At 38.0% G+C, this 16,397-nt stretch overlaps 1 long non-coding RNA gene across 18 annotated transcripts in view; it reads right to left on the bottom strand.

Annotated features, from left to right (window-relative positions):
• Positions 1–16,397, bottom strand: part of LOC109499940 — a 224,522-nt gene that overhangs the window by 120,021 nt on the left and 88,104 nt on the right. For all 18 annotated transcript variants that reach the window (XR_006598286.1, XR_006598296.1, XR_006598292.1 and 15 more), the window contains one exon: positions 1,005–1,081. This is a non-coding gene — a long non-coding RNA (uncharacterized LOC109499940). The remainder of the gene's footprint in view (positions 1–1,004; positions 1,082–16,397) is intronic.

The following is a 16,397-nucleotide window of genomic DNA, read 5'->3' as shown; positions in this document are numbered from 1 at the left end:
AACTGTGAAGAATTTTGAAGTTTTCTTCACCTGTAATTTGTATCATGAAATTCTTAAATATAACTGAATAATATCTATATACCTATACATATACATACACTATCACAAATACTGATTTTTACACATGTAAATGCATACATACCCATATGAAGTAGATTATATACAGAGAGGGAACATACACAATGAAGTCTCATTTTGTGATGAATTAGATTATACCATGAAGAGTGAAAAGCTCTTGGAAATACTTCAGGGAAGTGCCACACCTTAAAACACAGACCTGCCCTCCTCCAATATTTATAAAACAATAAAGACTTCTGAGTAAGGAATAAGACATCATTTATTTGGGGGTGCCTGGGTGGCTCAGTCCATGAAGTGTCGGACTCCTGATTTCAACTCAGGTCATGATCTCAGGGTTCCTGAGTTCTAGACCCGCATCAGGATCCACGTTGACAGTGCATAGACTGTGTGGGATTCTCTTTCTCCCTTTCTCTCTGCCCCTCCCCTACTTGCACACGAACTTGCTCTCTCTCTCTCTCTCTCTCTCTCTCTTTCTCTCTCAAAATAAATACATAAATAAAACATGTTTTAAAAGGCATCATTTATTTGAGAACCACAGGAAGTTGGCAGACATCTCTGTACCTTTAAACATGGGAATGGCACTTAGAATATGGGTTTATAAGGAGATGTGATCCTCAGAACCGAGATGGGCTCTGACGCAGTACATTCCCAACTCCCATCACTTTCTTTCCCATAACGGAAGCTCGGGTGTAAGGAAGTACCAGGAGTACTTAAAATATAATCATTTTCTTTTTGTGGGGAAAGTATGCAGATTTAGATTCACATAAATCCAATACACATGATAAAACTATATTCCATGACTGTGCATTTGTATGTATGGATTGTGTCACAAATCAAAGTGTAGACTAAAAAAATCCATGCAAAAAAAAAAAAAAAAACTGTAACAAGAATACCTGGAGGAAAATTGATAAGAAAAGGCATTTTACCTTGCCACCTACTTCAACGAATAGTTATGTTGTGCCAATCCATGACTGCATGTCAAGTACCATGAAAAGCCTCTTGCCTAAAGATAGGAAAAAAAAAATTAATGGGTTGGGGGGTAGCTAACTAAAGGAAAGAAGCTCTATTTTATAATTAAAAATATATTTTAACTTTGCTTTATCATATTTATAAATTATACTGGATTTCAAAACGCATAGAATTTTTATTAATTCAACAAAACTAGAAATTCTGAAGACTCAATAGGCATTGCTAAAAATAAGAAATCTGAAAGAAAAAACACGTCAGAAAATTCAAAGTATTGGCCGCAGATTAAAGAGTGGGTTAAGTGGGATTAGACTGAGCATGTCTGAGTACAAAACTGATGATCAAAGGAAGTTCAGTGCTCAAAATGTGTTTGTGTATATGTAACGTAACATCCACCCTATCCGTGCAACCTGGTAAACTGGAAATATATCTCTTTGCAACCAAACTATAGAAACCAAAACCTATCCCCTGTAGGAAACCAGATCGGAAAAACCAGAACCCCACCAGAACCCCAACTTGGAATGTTCTGTGAAATCTGATCCATTTCATTTTCCTCCCCCTGCAGGCCCACAGAGCAATCCCTCATGCAACAGCTCCACTGCTGAGGTCTGTGTGGCAGCAAGTGACATAACAGGCCCATATAAATTCTCTTAAGGGTGGCAGGATGGTTATTAAATCACTGCTGAGTCACATCTTTGTTCATCTTACAGAAATGCTACAAGCGTGATGGCCGGTAACTGTGGATATGTCGCTGGCTCTACTTCAGTAATTGCACAGAAGCCAAATCCATCTTGCTTCCTGTGGAGAGTATCTGAGGAGAAAGGAAAACTGCCGTAGCAGGTACGCATACACACACCTGAAACCTAATGTAGGCTGGGGCCTCTCCAGTCCTTGAAAGCAAGGTATGGATGCTGTGAAAGCCTGTGCAGAAAATGCCTCATCTACTTTCTGCTAAGAACTGAGAATTGTTCTCTGTTTCCAATGTGTTTCTCTTTCACACTGTAGTGCTTTATTCATTCCAAATATTGGTGTTCACAAAGTTCTGAAAAGCATATAATGAATTTTAGCAAACTTTACCTACAGTCACAAAGTAGGGAGAAAGCGGGTCAATGGGCACCTTCCCTCTGAATGCATACACTTCTGTCTCATCTCCCTCTTCCGTAACACCCTTCTTCTACTCACAATTCAAGCAAAACTTTCTATCATCTAGAGAAGAGACTCATCCTCTTCTTCATAATGCTGGTAGTATCTGACACACAAACACTGATTGAAAGTCTACCTTAAATGGGTTTATCAAGTCAGACACTGATTTCAAAGTCTATCTTAAATGGGCTTATCAAGAAATCACTCTCAAATTAATACATTGTGCACTGCAGGAGAAATTATCAACCTTATTATCTGTAATAGAGAAATGTAAAAGTCATGTGTACTCAGTACAAGTTTAAAAATCTAAGCATGTATGCCAATCATTTTTTGAGAAAAAGTAAACTCACAAGGGGCTGAAGAGAGTCAAGAAAGAGGATTAACTTATGACTGTTAAAGCAGGGCTGAGATCATATATTAACAGAAAACCTGTAATAGCTATGATGTTTAGATGTCCCCTTTCATATTCAAGTGTTTACAAAATATGGTTCCAATGGGTCTTCCAGCAATGACCACCAAATGCCAAGTTACAGGGTGGCCACCGTTACCCTGGATTCATACTTTTATGAGATTTCTCTTAGAAGAATGCTACTGTCCCCCCGCACCCCACCTCTGTCTGCCTATTGCAAGAATCTGCCCAAATCTGGAAGAGGGAACTGAATGTACCCTGAAAGCAACTAAGGACCCCATGCAATCTCTGCTTCTCCACTGAGAGGGCCTTCCCAGTTCTCTCTCCACACAGCATTTGATACAAGTGCCTTCCCTAAAAAAGCAGACGTGAAATTACTCCAACATGCCATTGTTTGAATATGTTCAGAAGAGCAGTAAAGCAGGGGTGCCCGGTTAAATGTCTGGCTTCGGCTCAGGTCATGATCTCGCGGTTCACGGGTTCAAGCCCCGTGTCGGGCTCTGTGCTGACAGCCTGGAGCCTGCTTTGAATTCTGTGTCTACCCTCTTGCTCCCCCTCCCCTGCTTATGCTCTGTCTCTCTCTATCTCTCACCCCTCCTTTCCTCCCTCCCTCTTGTCTAATCCCCTCATATGTTCTAAACTCTGAGCATCAGTGTATAAGGACAAGAGTCAGTGCTCTCTCCAAAATGTCAACATGATGTAAAGTAGCTTTGCAGAAAACATTTAATGTACTATGATTATGAACTCATCAGTGAGCTGATGACTGGTGTGAAATAACCTAGAATTTCCCAAGTTTACAGGCTCTGTAGAAATATCTTTTATTTACAACCCTGTCCCAGCTTTATATGACCTCCCCCTGCAAAATGACTCAAGCGAACATTTGTCGTGTTTTAAACATCCAGCATTTTTAGAAGATCCATTTTCTGTTTAGAAAATTCCCTGCATTCTTATTACGTGGCAATGAGAAAAAATGAAATATGGCCTTTTGTAGCAACGTGGATGGAACTGGAGAGTGTGATGCTAAGTGAAATAAGCCATACAGAGAAAGACAGATACCATATGGTTTCACTCTTATGTGGACCCTGAGAAATTAACAGGAACCCATGGGGGAGGGGAAGGAAAAAAAAAAAAAACAGGTTAGAGTGGGAGAGAGCCAAAGCATAAGAGACTCTTAAAAACTGAGAACAAACTGAGGGTTGATGGGGGGTGGGAGGGAGGAGAGGGTGGGTGATGGGTAATGAGGAGGGCACCTTTTGGGATGAGCACTGGGTGTTGTATGGAAACTAATTTGTCAATAAATTTCATATAAAAAAAAAAAAAAAAAAAAAAAAAAAAAAAAAAAAAAAAAAGAAAATTCCCTGCATTCTAAGTTGTGGGGTTAGTAGGCTCTTCTCTGGTAAATCAACACCATCAGCCTCTAAGCTGGCTCTTAAACTCTCCTGATATGATGAAACATTTGCAATAGCCTTTGATTGATTCCTTGACTACTTAAACTACACTGGATTCTGTTAAATACAGTGAAAAGCCCAAATAAATCTCTGAATCTTTTCCAGGTAGAGTTAACCAGAATGACCCCCACCACCACCTCCCATGAGTTACAGGGGTCTTCATTCACCTGTGGCTTTGCACCTTAGAACAGTATTAGAACTAAATTATTAGAAATATTATTAGAACTAAAGTTCGAGGTACATTAGATTTTTTTTTTACATTTTTCAAGTCTTAGAAGAACTTCCCACCTCCCCTAAAAGCTTCTGCTAAATACATGCAGCCCTCAGGTTTGTTCCTTATTTGAACTCTGAAAACATAAACTGTCTCTACAATAAAAGTACCCTTACTGAAAATAGATTGCTCCTTAAAGAGAACACAGGGAGCTAATCATTATTGTATACGCACTATGAGACACACACTGAAATAGATGCTTTATGTAAATTATGTCCTTTCATTTTCCCGTTGTAACTACAAAAATAACATGAATTTCCTATTTTTTTTTTATTACAGATGAGGAAAGTATGGTTCACAGAAATGATGTAATTTTTAGAAAGTGACAGAGCCAGGACTTGCACACAAGCCTCATATAAATCCAGTTATTTTCTTTCACTACCTCACCGTGATACAGATCTCATTTCCAGGTCCATCTTATAAACTATTAAATACTATGTCAGGTATAGCATGCTGTATTTCAGGCAAATGCCACAGGGCAGGATGGTTTCCATGGAAACATGGGACCACAGAAGAGGGAAAAAAAAGTGAAGCTTGAAAGAGCTCACACACTGGAACAGGATAGGCCTGGCTGGTAGGTCCTTAGGAGCAGGTTCCTAGGAACATCAGTCAACACAGAGTAGTCTCATGCACACTGCAGAAAACGGTTTGCATTTCAAAAGTGATGGCCACTAGAGCAATTTCTATAGTGGCTAGCAGCAAGAAATCTGGATTATAGCTATTCAGAAGCTACAAATGGACCGTAAGGTCACTTCTCATCCATTAAACAGTTATTAGGCATTGACAATATAGAGAATAATTTGATATTTGGGATATCTGACTGCCAGTAGCAGGAATCAGCTGCAAAGTTTTGAGATCACAGCATTATAACAATTCCAAAAGGAGGAAAAATCTAGAGAATCAGAGTGAAAAACAAGTTGTAACCTGGAGGTAGGATCTCAGGCACACTATAGGCAAGAACTGAGGATGATGGAATGAGGGCTGGATCACAATGCTAAGAGCCAGTGGTCACCACATGAACAAAAGATTCCAGAGATAGCTATAGACATAACTGCAATTTCAGTAATGACCCCTCTACTCTTAGATCCTTGCTTTTAGATTTTAGTAGAGATTTCCAGGGTCTCGGATTCAAGAAGAGGACACACTGTTCTCTATGTTATGTTTCACATCTTTCCATTAAACTCACTGTAAAAGCATAATACTGAATATCTTATTGTTCAATTGTAGTTGTAAATCTTAATGTATCCCCTATGGCCAAGGTTGCTCTTATACTATATCATAATACTTTCTTATCAATCTATTGAATTTGGGCTATTTTCTTGATGTGGGACAGTGGATATTTCATTTTACATCTCTTGAATACAGGTTTCACGTTTGGGACTGGTCAATGATCATCAGCATAACAACTGGTTATCATTAGAAGGGTAATATTTTTGAAGATGATCTTTGAGCTTTTTAAAATAAACATGTACCTACTATATTGGTGTTGCGTGTGCCACCTGATATGACTGTGGAACTCCGATGGGCAATACGTGTTCTTTTAATGGTTTTTCATGTACTTCTGGATTTTCTAGGTAAGTATCAAATTTCCATATGGATAGAGGTATCAAAACTCAATCCAGAATTAAGCTGAATGCTCAGTCATCATCACATCAAATGGTTCAAATTTTTCTAAAGTAAATTTATTTTTGTCATCCCATCCCCAGTATTACCTGTTAGAGACAGATCCCAATTGCTGATCTTATATTGTTCCCTTATTTCCCTAGTCCTTTCCATAGTGTGTATTGATTTTTGCAGACATTTTTAATGCAACCCAAAAATCTAAGACATATATGTACCTGTCCTTGGTACACATGATACTCAAATTTTATGATGGGTTGCATTATGAAAATTATAGTAATAGTGACAAACTGATGAATAGACAAATGGAAGTAATTTAGACCAGGGATCAGCAAACTTTGTCTGTACAAGTTCAGATGAAAAAACATATTAGGCTATGTGGACAATGTAGTCACCACTGCAACTCGTCAACTTGTTGTTGCAGCACAAAAGAAGCCATTAACAATAACCAAATGAGTCATTAACAATAACCAAATGAGTATGGCTATGCTCCAACAAAACTTTAAATACAAAAAGGGTGGGTTATTTAGTCTACGGCCCATGTTTGCTGACCTCTGATTTAGCCACCATCTCTAACAACACTGTGGTTTATTTAACTGTGATAAAATTATAGGATGCTTTTAACGAGGGCTCACACATTTAAATCAAAAATGCCAATTATTCTGCATTTAAGGATGGCCAAATATAATTGGGACACACACCATACATGAGGGCATAACAAGGTCAATAAAATCAGATCTACTACCATCATCCCCGTGTTCCTCTCTTACAGCTGCCATGACCACTCCACATTCTACTCCTTGATAAACTTCAGAGGAGGAAAAAAAAAAAGTTTGAGAAATATTGCTGAGAAACAATGCCCCTCTCGGTAAAATGAAGAAGTTATTTCCCCCGGTGTCAAGTTCTCTGGAGGCATATCTAGCTGAACCACTCACAAATAGTTGAGGTGCTGAGAAGAAAGGAAGACGACCACTTCATTCCCTGGAAGGTTAACTCATGAGCTGTATGTAGAATCCTGAGTTCCATCCTTGTGCCACAGTCAGAATGAGATTGATCACGTGAACTGAGCACAATATCCATTTCTAGCCTCTGAATTTCTAAGGATTTGAAATTTGGGGTGAAAGCTTAGAAGAAAGAGCAAAAAATCATTTATAATATTTTTGTGAAAAAAATATAATCCTCCTCCCCATCTCAATCCTACTTCTTGGAAGGTGTTCTTCAAAGCCTTCACAAGAGGAACTTGGTATTTCTTCTGAAGGGGCACAAACATTAGAAGACGTGGCAAACACTAGAAAAAACACCCAGGGCCATCACATCTATTGAGAAGAGCATGTATTTACACAAGAATTACTTGGAGACATGTACCACTGTCGAGACTGAAAATGAACCAACCAACCCTCTCTGAAGGTTCTTCAGTAAAGAAAGGAAACTGCATGAAATTCAACATCTTCCCAAAGAAAAGCACACACATCCCATACAAAAACAATCACATTGGTGGAGTTGGGATCCACCTGCTGAAGATGAATTCAGACAGATTGACACTTCCCCAAGATTAATAAAACCTTGCTTATAATAAAAAATAGCTTTCTCTCACGTCCATGTGACTCCAATTCTGGTACTATAACTAAACATTAGAGATGGATTTATCGTGGTTGCCCATGCCTTCCCCCTTTACTCAATGTTAAGGAACATGAAAGGACATACTTTGTATATCATACCTGAAAACAGAAAAAGTCAAACATTTCATATATTCCATACATGCCAACTCAGTATATAACCCACAGGACAATGGACAGTTCACTAAGAACATTCTTATTTTATTTTTTACACAATACTTGTTTCAAAAAGAGATACAGTGAAAATTACTATATGTCATAGACAGTATACATTTTATCTAGACCATTAATCCATGACACTGATTCCAAATTTGGCTAGTGCTTTAGTGTGTTCCTTCAAGAAGAAAATTGTGAAGTCATTTCTGTTCCACCTATTTATCACGAATTCTAGAACATCCAGGGGACAGCCTCCTGGACACATTTCATTTACATATGTCACCTACACCTCAATTAAGAGTCAAGAAGCCATCTTTGAGAGTTGGGCATGGTTAAAGTAGCAGTGCATTGTCAAACTATAACAGAAGCTTATTCTGTGACTGAGTAATAAATCCAACGATATCATCATGTATCAAGATGATGAGTATGCCACAGCTATTAGGTGAACTATGTGCTAGTTCACAATGAATTTTTTTCAATTACTATGGGATCAGTTATTCAATATGAGGACAGTAAAGGAATCAGAACTATTAAATATCATGTGAGTATTTAAGTGCCTTGTCTCATAAAATCCTTTAACCAAACAGTTCTGCTTTCACTAACAATGTTAATCCCAAACACTGCAATTTATTACTCTTAGAACATGACATAAAAATTATATATTGTGCCCAGTAAGGAAATGAAAGATTTTATAACACAATTTTATTTTTTTTCTATTAGTCAAGGTAATAATTTTAACAGAAAGTGTTATCCTGAGGGCATCTGGAGAAAAACATGTTAAAGACTCAGAAGCACATAAAAGCAAAAAGCATACAATCTTATTTTTCAACCTAACTCAATACTGTATGAATCCAACATAGAGATGAATATTCTAGAGATTTGAGCAAAGCTATAAGACGGGGTTGTACAGTATGAAGAAAAAACAATACTGTGTTAACTAATCTGGTAGATCAGTGTCTTTTTAATACTTAGAAGAGGTATGTAAAAAACATAAGAGCAATGAACAAGAAAGCAAACAACCATAGCCATAAATGTAGATGCCATGTGATTAAAAAAAAAAAAAAAAGCACAATGATAATTAGCTGTGTGGTGACTAACATGAGGCTTTCAATTAAATGTGATGAGTTAAACATGTTTTTCTTTCTAAATCCTTACTGAAATAATATTCAAAATATATAAAGCCACACGAACAAAACAACAGGAAAGAATATGACAAATGACAGAAGATTAAAAACATCAAAAAGTTTTGGAAATAGGAAGCAGAAGAGCTAGAGAAAACTATCTTGTCAGAATGAAATATATATATACAAGTACACATATACATATACGTTATATATATGTATAATATGTGTGTGTGTGTGTGTGTGTGTGTGTGTGTGTGTGTGTATTTACAATTGCTTGTGGATGAGTAAGCCAACCAGAAGCAAACTCATGGCCACAGCATAATTCAGAGACTAGACACTCCAGGATCTCTGAAAGGCAGGGTGAGGGGTCTGTCTCAAAACAGGAGAATTTTTTGAAAATGTATATATGTGCATCCTAAGGTCTTTTCCCCAGTTTCACCCAACACAGGGCTGCTGGTCACCTATCCCAGCAAACACTTAGAAATAATGCATCAAAATCAGGTCAGGAATGCTTCTGGACTTGGGGAAGCCAGGCACAACTGAATGTGATAAAGCTATATACCAAAGATATGATGATTAATTATAACTCTAGATTGTGAACAGTGAAATCCCCCAATTCCCTATTCAAATCTCAAAACAGGCTGGAAAACATATATATAGAGAGAAATAAATATGTATAGAAATATATATATTTCTAAGCATTGTGGCCCAAAATGAAATGTAAACTTAAAAGGGCTGTGATCATGGCAGGATCATGGCATGGTAGACTGTATTTTGCCTACTATGTCTCTCCCTGTACCATTGGCATTACTATGTGATTTTCTTTGTTCAATTATATGTGACCAGAGACAGCACTTCCTGGCAGATGTTGTTAAAGCTCTTTCTTGATTTACTTTATTTCTTTTTCCTTTGCCATCAAATCTTGCAGACATATCAACATGGGTCCCACAGTAAAAACAATATGGAGGAGAGCCACAGGAGAGCAGCTGTGGACAAGTGGTATGAGTGAAAAGTAAGAGATATGGCCTTCAACAAAACAGAACCACTTTGGAATCCAGTGAAAAAATAAAAGACATAAATAATATGTAGAAAGTAATAAGGTGGCAGAAGAGCAAGTCTCATACAAATAATCAGTTTTGTGAAAAGCATCAGATTATTCATTTGAAACACTGGAAGCCACAGGAGAGTGAACGAATGCCTTGCAAATCTTGACAGACTACTGTTTCCAACACTGATGACTATATTCATATAAACTATCCATAAGATGTGACAAAGAGATGTATCTTTAGGTAATATCTGAGAAACAATGCACGTCTTATGAACCAGGGAAAGCTTCTCAAAGATGCATTCCACCAAAATAATGTAACAAACCAAGAAACAGGATGAAACACTGTTGTACAATGAGAAATTTGACCATTATTTCTGGTCCCTGGAGAAAGACTAAACCCTTGGAATTTCCAAAGTGAGAGGAAGGTCTCTGTTAATCAAGAACCCTTTAGATCACACCTTAGTAAACATTAATGAGATGATGAGGACTGAAGGCTGGTCAAGAGAAAGGCCAACCATCTGATCAGAGGGTTAGGACTTTGAGCCAACCCAACCTCCAGGGAAGATCAGCCATGGGGCCCATGATTAAATCAATCACACTTACATAATGAAATCCCAATAAAAAAATTTCTACATCAAGGCTCACTAGAGCTCTCTGGCTGGCAATATGCTTACACGAGGCACACTCTGATTCCATGGGGACAGGGTATGGAAACAGGGTAGGAGAAGACAGGATTCAGTAGGCAGAGAGGGAAAGGATTAGCACCTGAGGTCCCTGGATTGGGAAAAACATGTATTTTGGAACAATGCCTGGAGGGTCTGACCACAGCAAACCCCCTCAGGCATAAGGTTCCTCTTAAGAATTTAACAGACCCCACCTACCCCCTCCCCCCACCTCAGCTTTCCCTCAGTAATTTGACAAAAGACCTAACTGTGGCCAAAGACTACCCCGATACAATGAAAACAAGCCAATCAGGAACGGATAACCCAGCACCTAGAGCTATCAAACCTGTAAGGGTAGAATGTGAGAAGGAACAAGGGGGAAGGGAAGATGGAGGGCTGATCAGCAACTTATAAAACAAGGACCCTCCCCTATAGTCCTGGGGCATTCACTTAAGAGAATATCACTTCTATGTAAAGAGAGCTTATCCTACAATTCTTCCTTTCTGATGTTCTAATTTGCCTGCTGCTCATTTTGTGTCAACCTCTCTATTCTTCAAAGCAGCAAGACAAGGAATCCCAGGTATTGTGGTAAAAAATCCTGCAACAGAAGCTCTGGGTTTGGGACTCTCCCAGACCTGCTCCATAGTATCCTGTAAAGTTAAAATGTAATTCTAAGAATACTTTTCTCAGTTCTGTGAGTCTAACAAATTATTGAATTTGAGGATATCCTGGGATCCTGTGAATTTGTACACAGTTGGTCAGAGTTGTGGGTGGCCTTGGGAGACCCAAAGTGGAGCTGGTGTCTGAAGTGAGGGCAGTTGAGAATCATGTCTTTAATTTGTAGCGTCTGTGTTAACTCTGACTCGTTATCAGAATTGTACTGCCATATACCAGTTGGTGTCAAAATATATGCAATCTAGGGAATATAAAAGCCACCAAAGGAAAACAGTCAAAAAATTCTAAGCCTGCTAATGCAAGGAAGCCGCAGATCGGTAGCCTGCAGAAGAGCTGAAGAGAAATCAGCCCAGAGCGCAGGATGAAGGAGGCCTTCAACAAGCTGATAGGTGGCTTGATGGTTTTGGTCATATTTACAGAATATTTTTAATTCTTTGATGAATTTTGGGTAAACTTGTGAAAGTTATATTAAAAAAAAAACTAAGCAAATAATAAAAGGCAAGTACTTATTCACTCCAGGTAAGTCCTAAAATTATAGAAAATAGAAAACATAATACACTGTATGTCTCAGTTCTAAATTATAAAGGCATAAAATTTAAACACCCCCCCAACTACAACTCTATTAGAAATATAGGAGAGTAAATGTTTGTTTGATATGAGAGAAATAAATATCCATCTTCCATATTCTTATTTGTAAGTCAATACTGTCCAAAATTGGAAATTCAAGAAATTGCATAAAGTGGGTTATTAAGAAATATGAAGGCACAAACCATAAACGGTGTTTGGTTAAAACTTGTTTTTAAAATCATATACATGCTACCAAGGGACAACAATGCAAATCCATTTTTAAAAGGCATATAGGTAAAGAATCAACCATAATTAAGAAAAAGTTAAAAAATACTTCGGGTCCACATTTTCAGAAAAAAAACAAGCAGGTTTACAAAATATGGCTGGTGACTAAAGGCAAGGAAAAGCAGAAGGAAAAATTCTGAGTTTTGAGTCTTTGAAACTAAAAGAGCCAGCTAAAGGGCGAACCAATCCAGTTAGTATGAGGATAGCCCAATAAATTTTACTATGTAAAAGTACATTTTTAGAATAATGGAGCAAATTCAGTTTATCTTTAAAGAAAATATAAAAATGGTAAATGGTATTACAATAAATTTATAAAAAATAAATGATCAATACATGCAGAGTATTTGAATGACTTTACAATGGTTGAGAAGAAGTTGTTCTCAAAGACTCTTCACTTAATGGTTTTAGTGTTTGGGCACGGAGATAACATAAAGTGCAGGAGAGGGCTAACCTAGCCTTTATTCAGGACTGCTCTTGGCTGACTCAGGACTGCTGAGCTCTGAGCCTTTGGAAAGTTTTGCCTAATAAAACTGTTTTTGACTGCCTGCAGTCTTGGGCTATACTGTTCCTGTTTGACCAGATAGTTTATCCTAGCAATATGACTTATGGTAAACCGAGGCTTCTTCTCTTTGATGTTCTGGAATTTAACTAGCAGAGTAGTTACCTGTATAAGCCACATGCAATGCCTGCCTGAATGACCACTAATACAAAGGCTCAGTGCATCCTGGGACATTCCACTGGAGAAGACACCTAGAAGCTTATGACTGATTTCTCCAAGACCTTCTCTCCCATGCACCTTTTGCATTTGTTCCAACTGGCGATTTTCATCTTTTTCTCTTCATACTTCTAAGCCATACTCATGTATAGGAGCTCCTATATAGAGCTCTGACTCCTGTGAGTTCATCTAGGGAATCAGTCATAGGGTGGCCATGGGGACTTCTGACATTTGTAATGTTAAAGGTTATCCTAAAATACTAAAATTTGGCATTATGTAAATATGCATGTGTTTCTAATGCCTGAAAGTTAAGTTAATGTGACTTCTCTGGTTAAAGTTGCCAGCTATTGTTACTCTTATTTACTATAAATTTCTTTTAACTTTAGATGTATTTTGTTGTTATTTTACATGTTACTAGCCTACTTGCAATCCAAAACTCTCGCATTGGAGTAGAAGTGAGCTTTACCTGCTCTTCTGATTTCTTCTAAGTAGATCCATTACCTCACCAATCCTGCACATAAAATTTAACCCCAAATTTTGCTATGAGCCACAGTAACTAACAGGTACCATATAGAAGAAACTAGTAACCCTCCCAGCTGAGTTCAGGACAGCCAGCCTACCAAAATCTCTTTTTTTGCTATAACTAAGGTCAAATTGGTAGCCACCAGTACCAAAAACAGATACACATTTCTCCTAATTCACAGTGCTGTTTAGAAGGCTCACCAAAATAAGGTGCCTGAGAAGGGCTTTGTAAACTCAATAAAGATGTCAGTTGTTCCCATGACTAGATGTTTACGGATTAAAGCAGTTGCCAACAGGCTCAAATGGTTTCTTTTACTCATGTTTGACTCCCTACTCAGCTTCATCATGAAGAAAAGACTCTCTTGAGATATGTTTGGGTCTCAGTGATGACCCAGTAACAGAGGAAAGATTTTCAGAGTAATATCCTGCTTACCAGGGTAGCACAGGATCTGCAATGAGGTTTTCCCAAAGTCAGGATCAAGAAATCCCTTTTGAGTGGTGTTTATCAGCTAGCTGGAATGGGTCACATTCCTTCAGGAATTTCTAATTTGAAGAATAATTAGAACAGATTCTTTCAGACTAATGAGACTGGGTTTTCAAGGTTGAACACCAAGTGTGGGGAGACTAATTTTTGTGTGTGTGTAAACAAAGCTGCATCTGCTGTGATCATTAACTGAACACCTTTCTCTAATACATAATTGATGTTTCCTATTTTTTTGTTTGTTTGTTTTGTCTTTGAGCTGTTGTTTGCGCCAAGCATGCCCTGCCCCTTGCTGTGTTTCTGGTCCTTCAGACTCCTGTTACAGTAACAAGAAGCAATCCTGCAGGGAGAGCATCAGGTCTTTTCCTTCCCTCTGTGCTTTCAAAAGTTAGTTTCTATGAAAATGCATGGTGCATGTAGAAAAAGATTACTGTAATGTGTGAAAAGCCTAGCTTCAAATTTTTCTAAGTAAAATGAATGCTTTATTTTCCTTGAGAAAAACAGCAAACTGTAATGTGAAGAGGAAAAGGAAGAGGTACAAACCATCAACCCTCTTCTCTTTCTTCCCCTCATGTCTCACACACAGTACGAAGAACTCAGCCCACCTTCCCCAGCAGGAAACTAGGAAGGTGCCCTTTAAAAGGTAGAGAGAAGTACTGATGTGACTAAAAATATAGAGTGACAAAAAGTGTTTGTCTGATCTTCCTCCGCTTTCCCTATGTTTTCCTTTATTCTTACTCTCCTATTTGCAGCCTGCAAGTTTTAATAAAAGATGAAGGTATTATTGTAGAAGACACAGAGGCCATTACCAATGCAAATTCACTGAATAAATATGATCATGGATTGTTTACACCAAGGATATCCTATTAAAATGAAGAGTAGCCTAAGAAAAACAAAACCAACAAAATCAACTTTCTTCAACATGATTATGCAAACGTACAAAGCCAACGCTTCAAAAAATTGTTACTGATCTTATTTCCCTGTACCAATATTTTGTGATAAATTGACAATCTCATTTTGCTTCCAAAACAAATTCCATCTTTGAATTGCATCATATTTATTCACTCAAAAGCAAGTTACTGAATGCTGGATCTGCTAAGTGCCACTCTTTTAAGGACCAAGGATACAACACTGAACAAAACAGACCAATCTTCGTCATGATAGAATTTGTGCTCTAACGGAAAAGGGGAGACAACACACGACATGAGTTAACACGTTTGATAATGTACCTTAAAAGTAACAAGTGATTTGGGGTGCCTGGGTGGCTTAGTGGGTTAAACGTCCGACTTTGGCTCAGGTCACAATCTCGCAGCTTGGGAGTCTGAGCCCTGCGTCGGGCTCTGTGCTGATAGCTCAGAGCCTGGAGCCTGTTTCAGATTCTGTGTCTCCCTCTCTCTCTGACCCTCCCCCGTTCACACTCTGTCTCTCTCGGTCTCAAAAATAAATAAACGTTAAAAAAAAAAAAAGTAACAAGTGCTTTGATGAGAAAGAAAGCAGGCTTATGGGTTGCACAGCAAGGGGGAAGGGCAACTTGACATGAGGTCAGAGTAGTAAGGGTACTCAGCACAAGGTGGGCTTTGCAAACCATCATTAGGACCCTGGCTTTCAATGTGAACAAAATGAGACAGGCATTGGGCTGTCACGTGAAGGAATGATATTATCTCAACTAAGAATTTTTTTAAAAATCTCTGGGATGTGAAATCTTAGAAACTTATGTCTAACTTCAATTTCTTCTTCCTCTTAGAAGCCTCAGGAATTAGGTGTTTTTTGTTTTGTTTTGTTTTTTTACGTTGTTAAAATTGAAGCTATGGCATGAACCAGGAGACCTGATTTACAATCTTTGGAGGCAAAAGCTAGGTTCAGAAACAAAAAAAGGCTGAGGTAAGCAAATCATTTAGAAAAATGTTCCAGAAATATCAAGAAATGGCTTGACAAAATAAAACACCAATGGAATCATTCCATCTTCTTTCCCTCCTCCAGTTCTTCTTTGTTTTCCACTCCTGACAGTCCCCTCACTCACACCCAAGTGTCAGCCATTCAGCCAGGCCTCGAAGTTACAATGCACCTGCCATCACAGACATTGTGTGGTCACGCCACATCAGAAACACATTATATCCCCTTGACTCAGACTCAGCCTAACTTACTTCATTTACTGCAGTCCCCTTTAACATAGTAATTTTTCTAAACTGCTGTTTTAAAGACCTCTCACTTCAATTCCACAAGTATTCTCAAGTGCATATTGTGCTTTAACCCTTTCATAGATATTCTTCAAAGCAAAAGCCATCTTAAGAAGGCACAGTCTAAATTGCTAATCCCCAAAATGAAGACATCCAGGGCAATTTCCAACCCTTCAGAAACAAAACAAAACAAAACAAAACAACAAAACAAACAAACAAACAAACAAAAAACTTCAAAGGAAATAAAACCATTAATTAATTAGAAAAACTTTTATGGACTGTATAATACATCTACATACATTCACTCTCCTAGAGTTTTATATTTGAAAATTACACACTCTGAGCTTTTTAGGAGCTCACAGTCCAGTCAATTATAAAGAAAAGAAAAAGCCAAATATCAGTAAGAGAGATAAAGGAAGAGACAGAATATACAG

The sequence above is a fragment of the Felis catus genome, chromosome A1 (assembly GCF_018350175.1).
Source record: "Felis catus isolate Fca126 chromosome A1, F.catus_Fca126_mat1.0, whole genome shotgun sequence".
Taxonomy (NCBI): domain Eukaryota; kingdom Metazoa; phylum Chordata; class Mammalia; order Carnivora; family Felidae; genus Felis; species Felis catus.
Note: the sequence above shows the minus strand (reverse complement) of the source record. Positions and strands in the feature narration are given on the sequence as shown.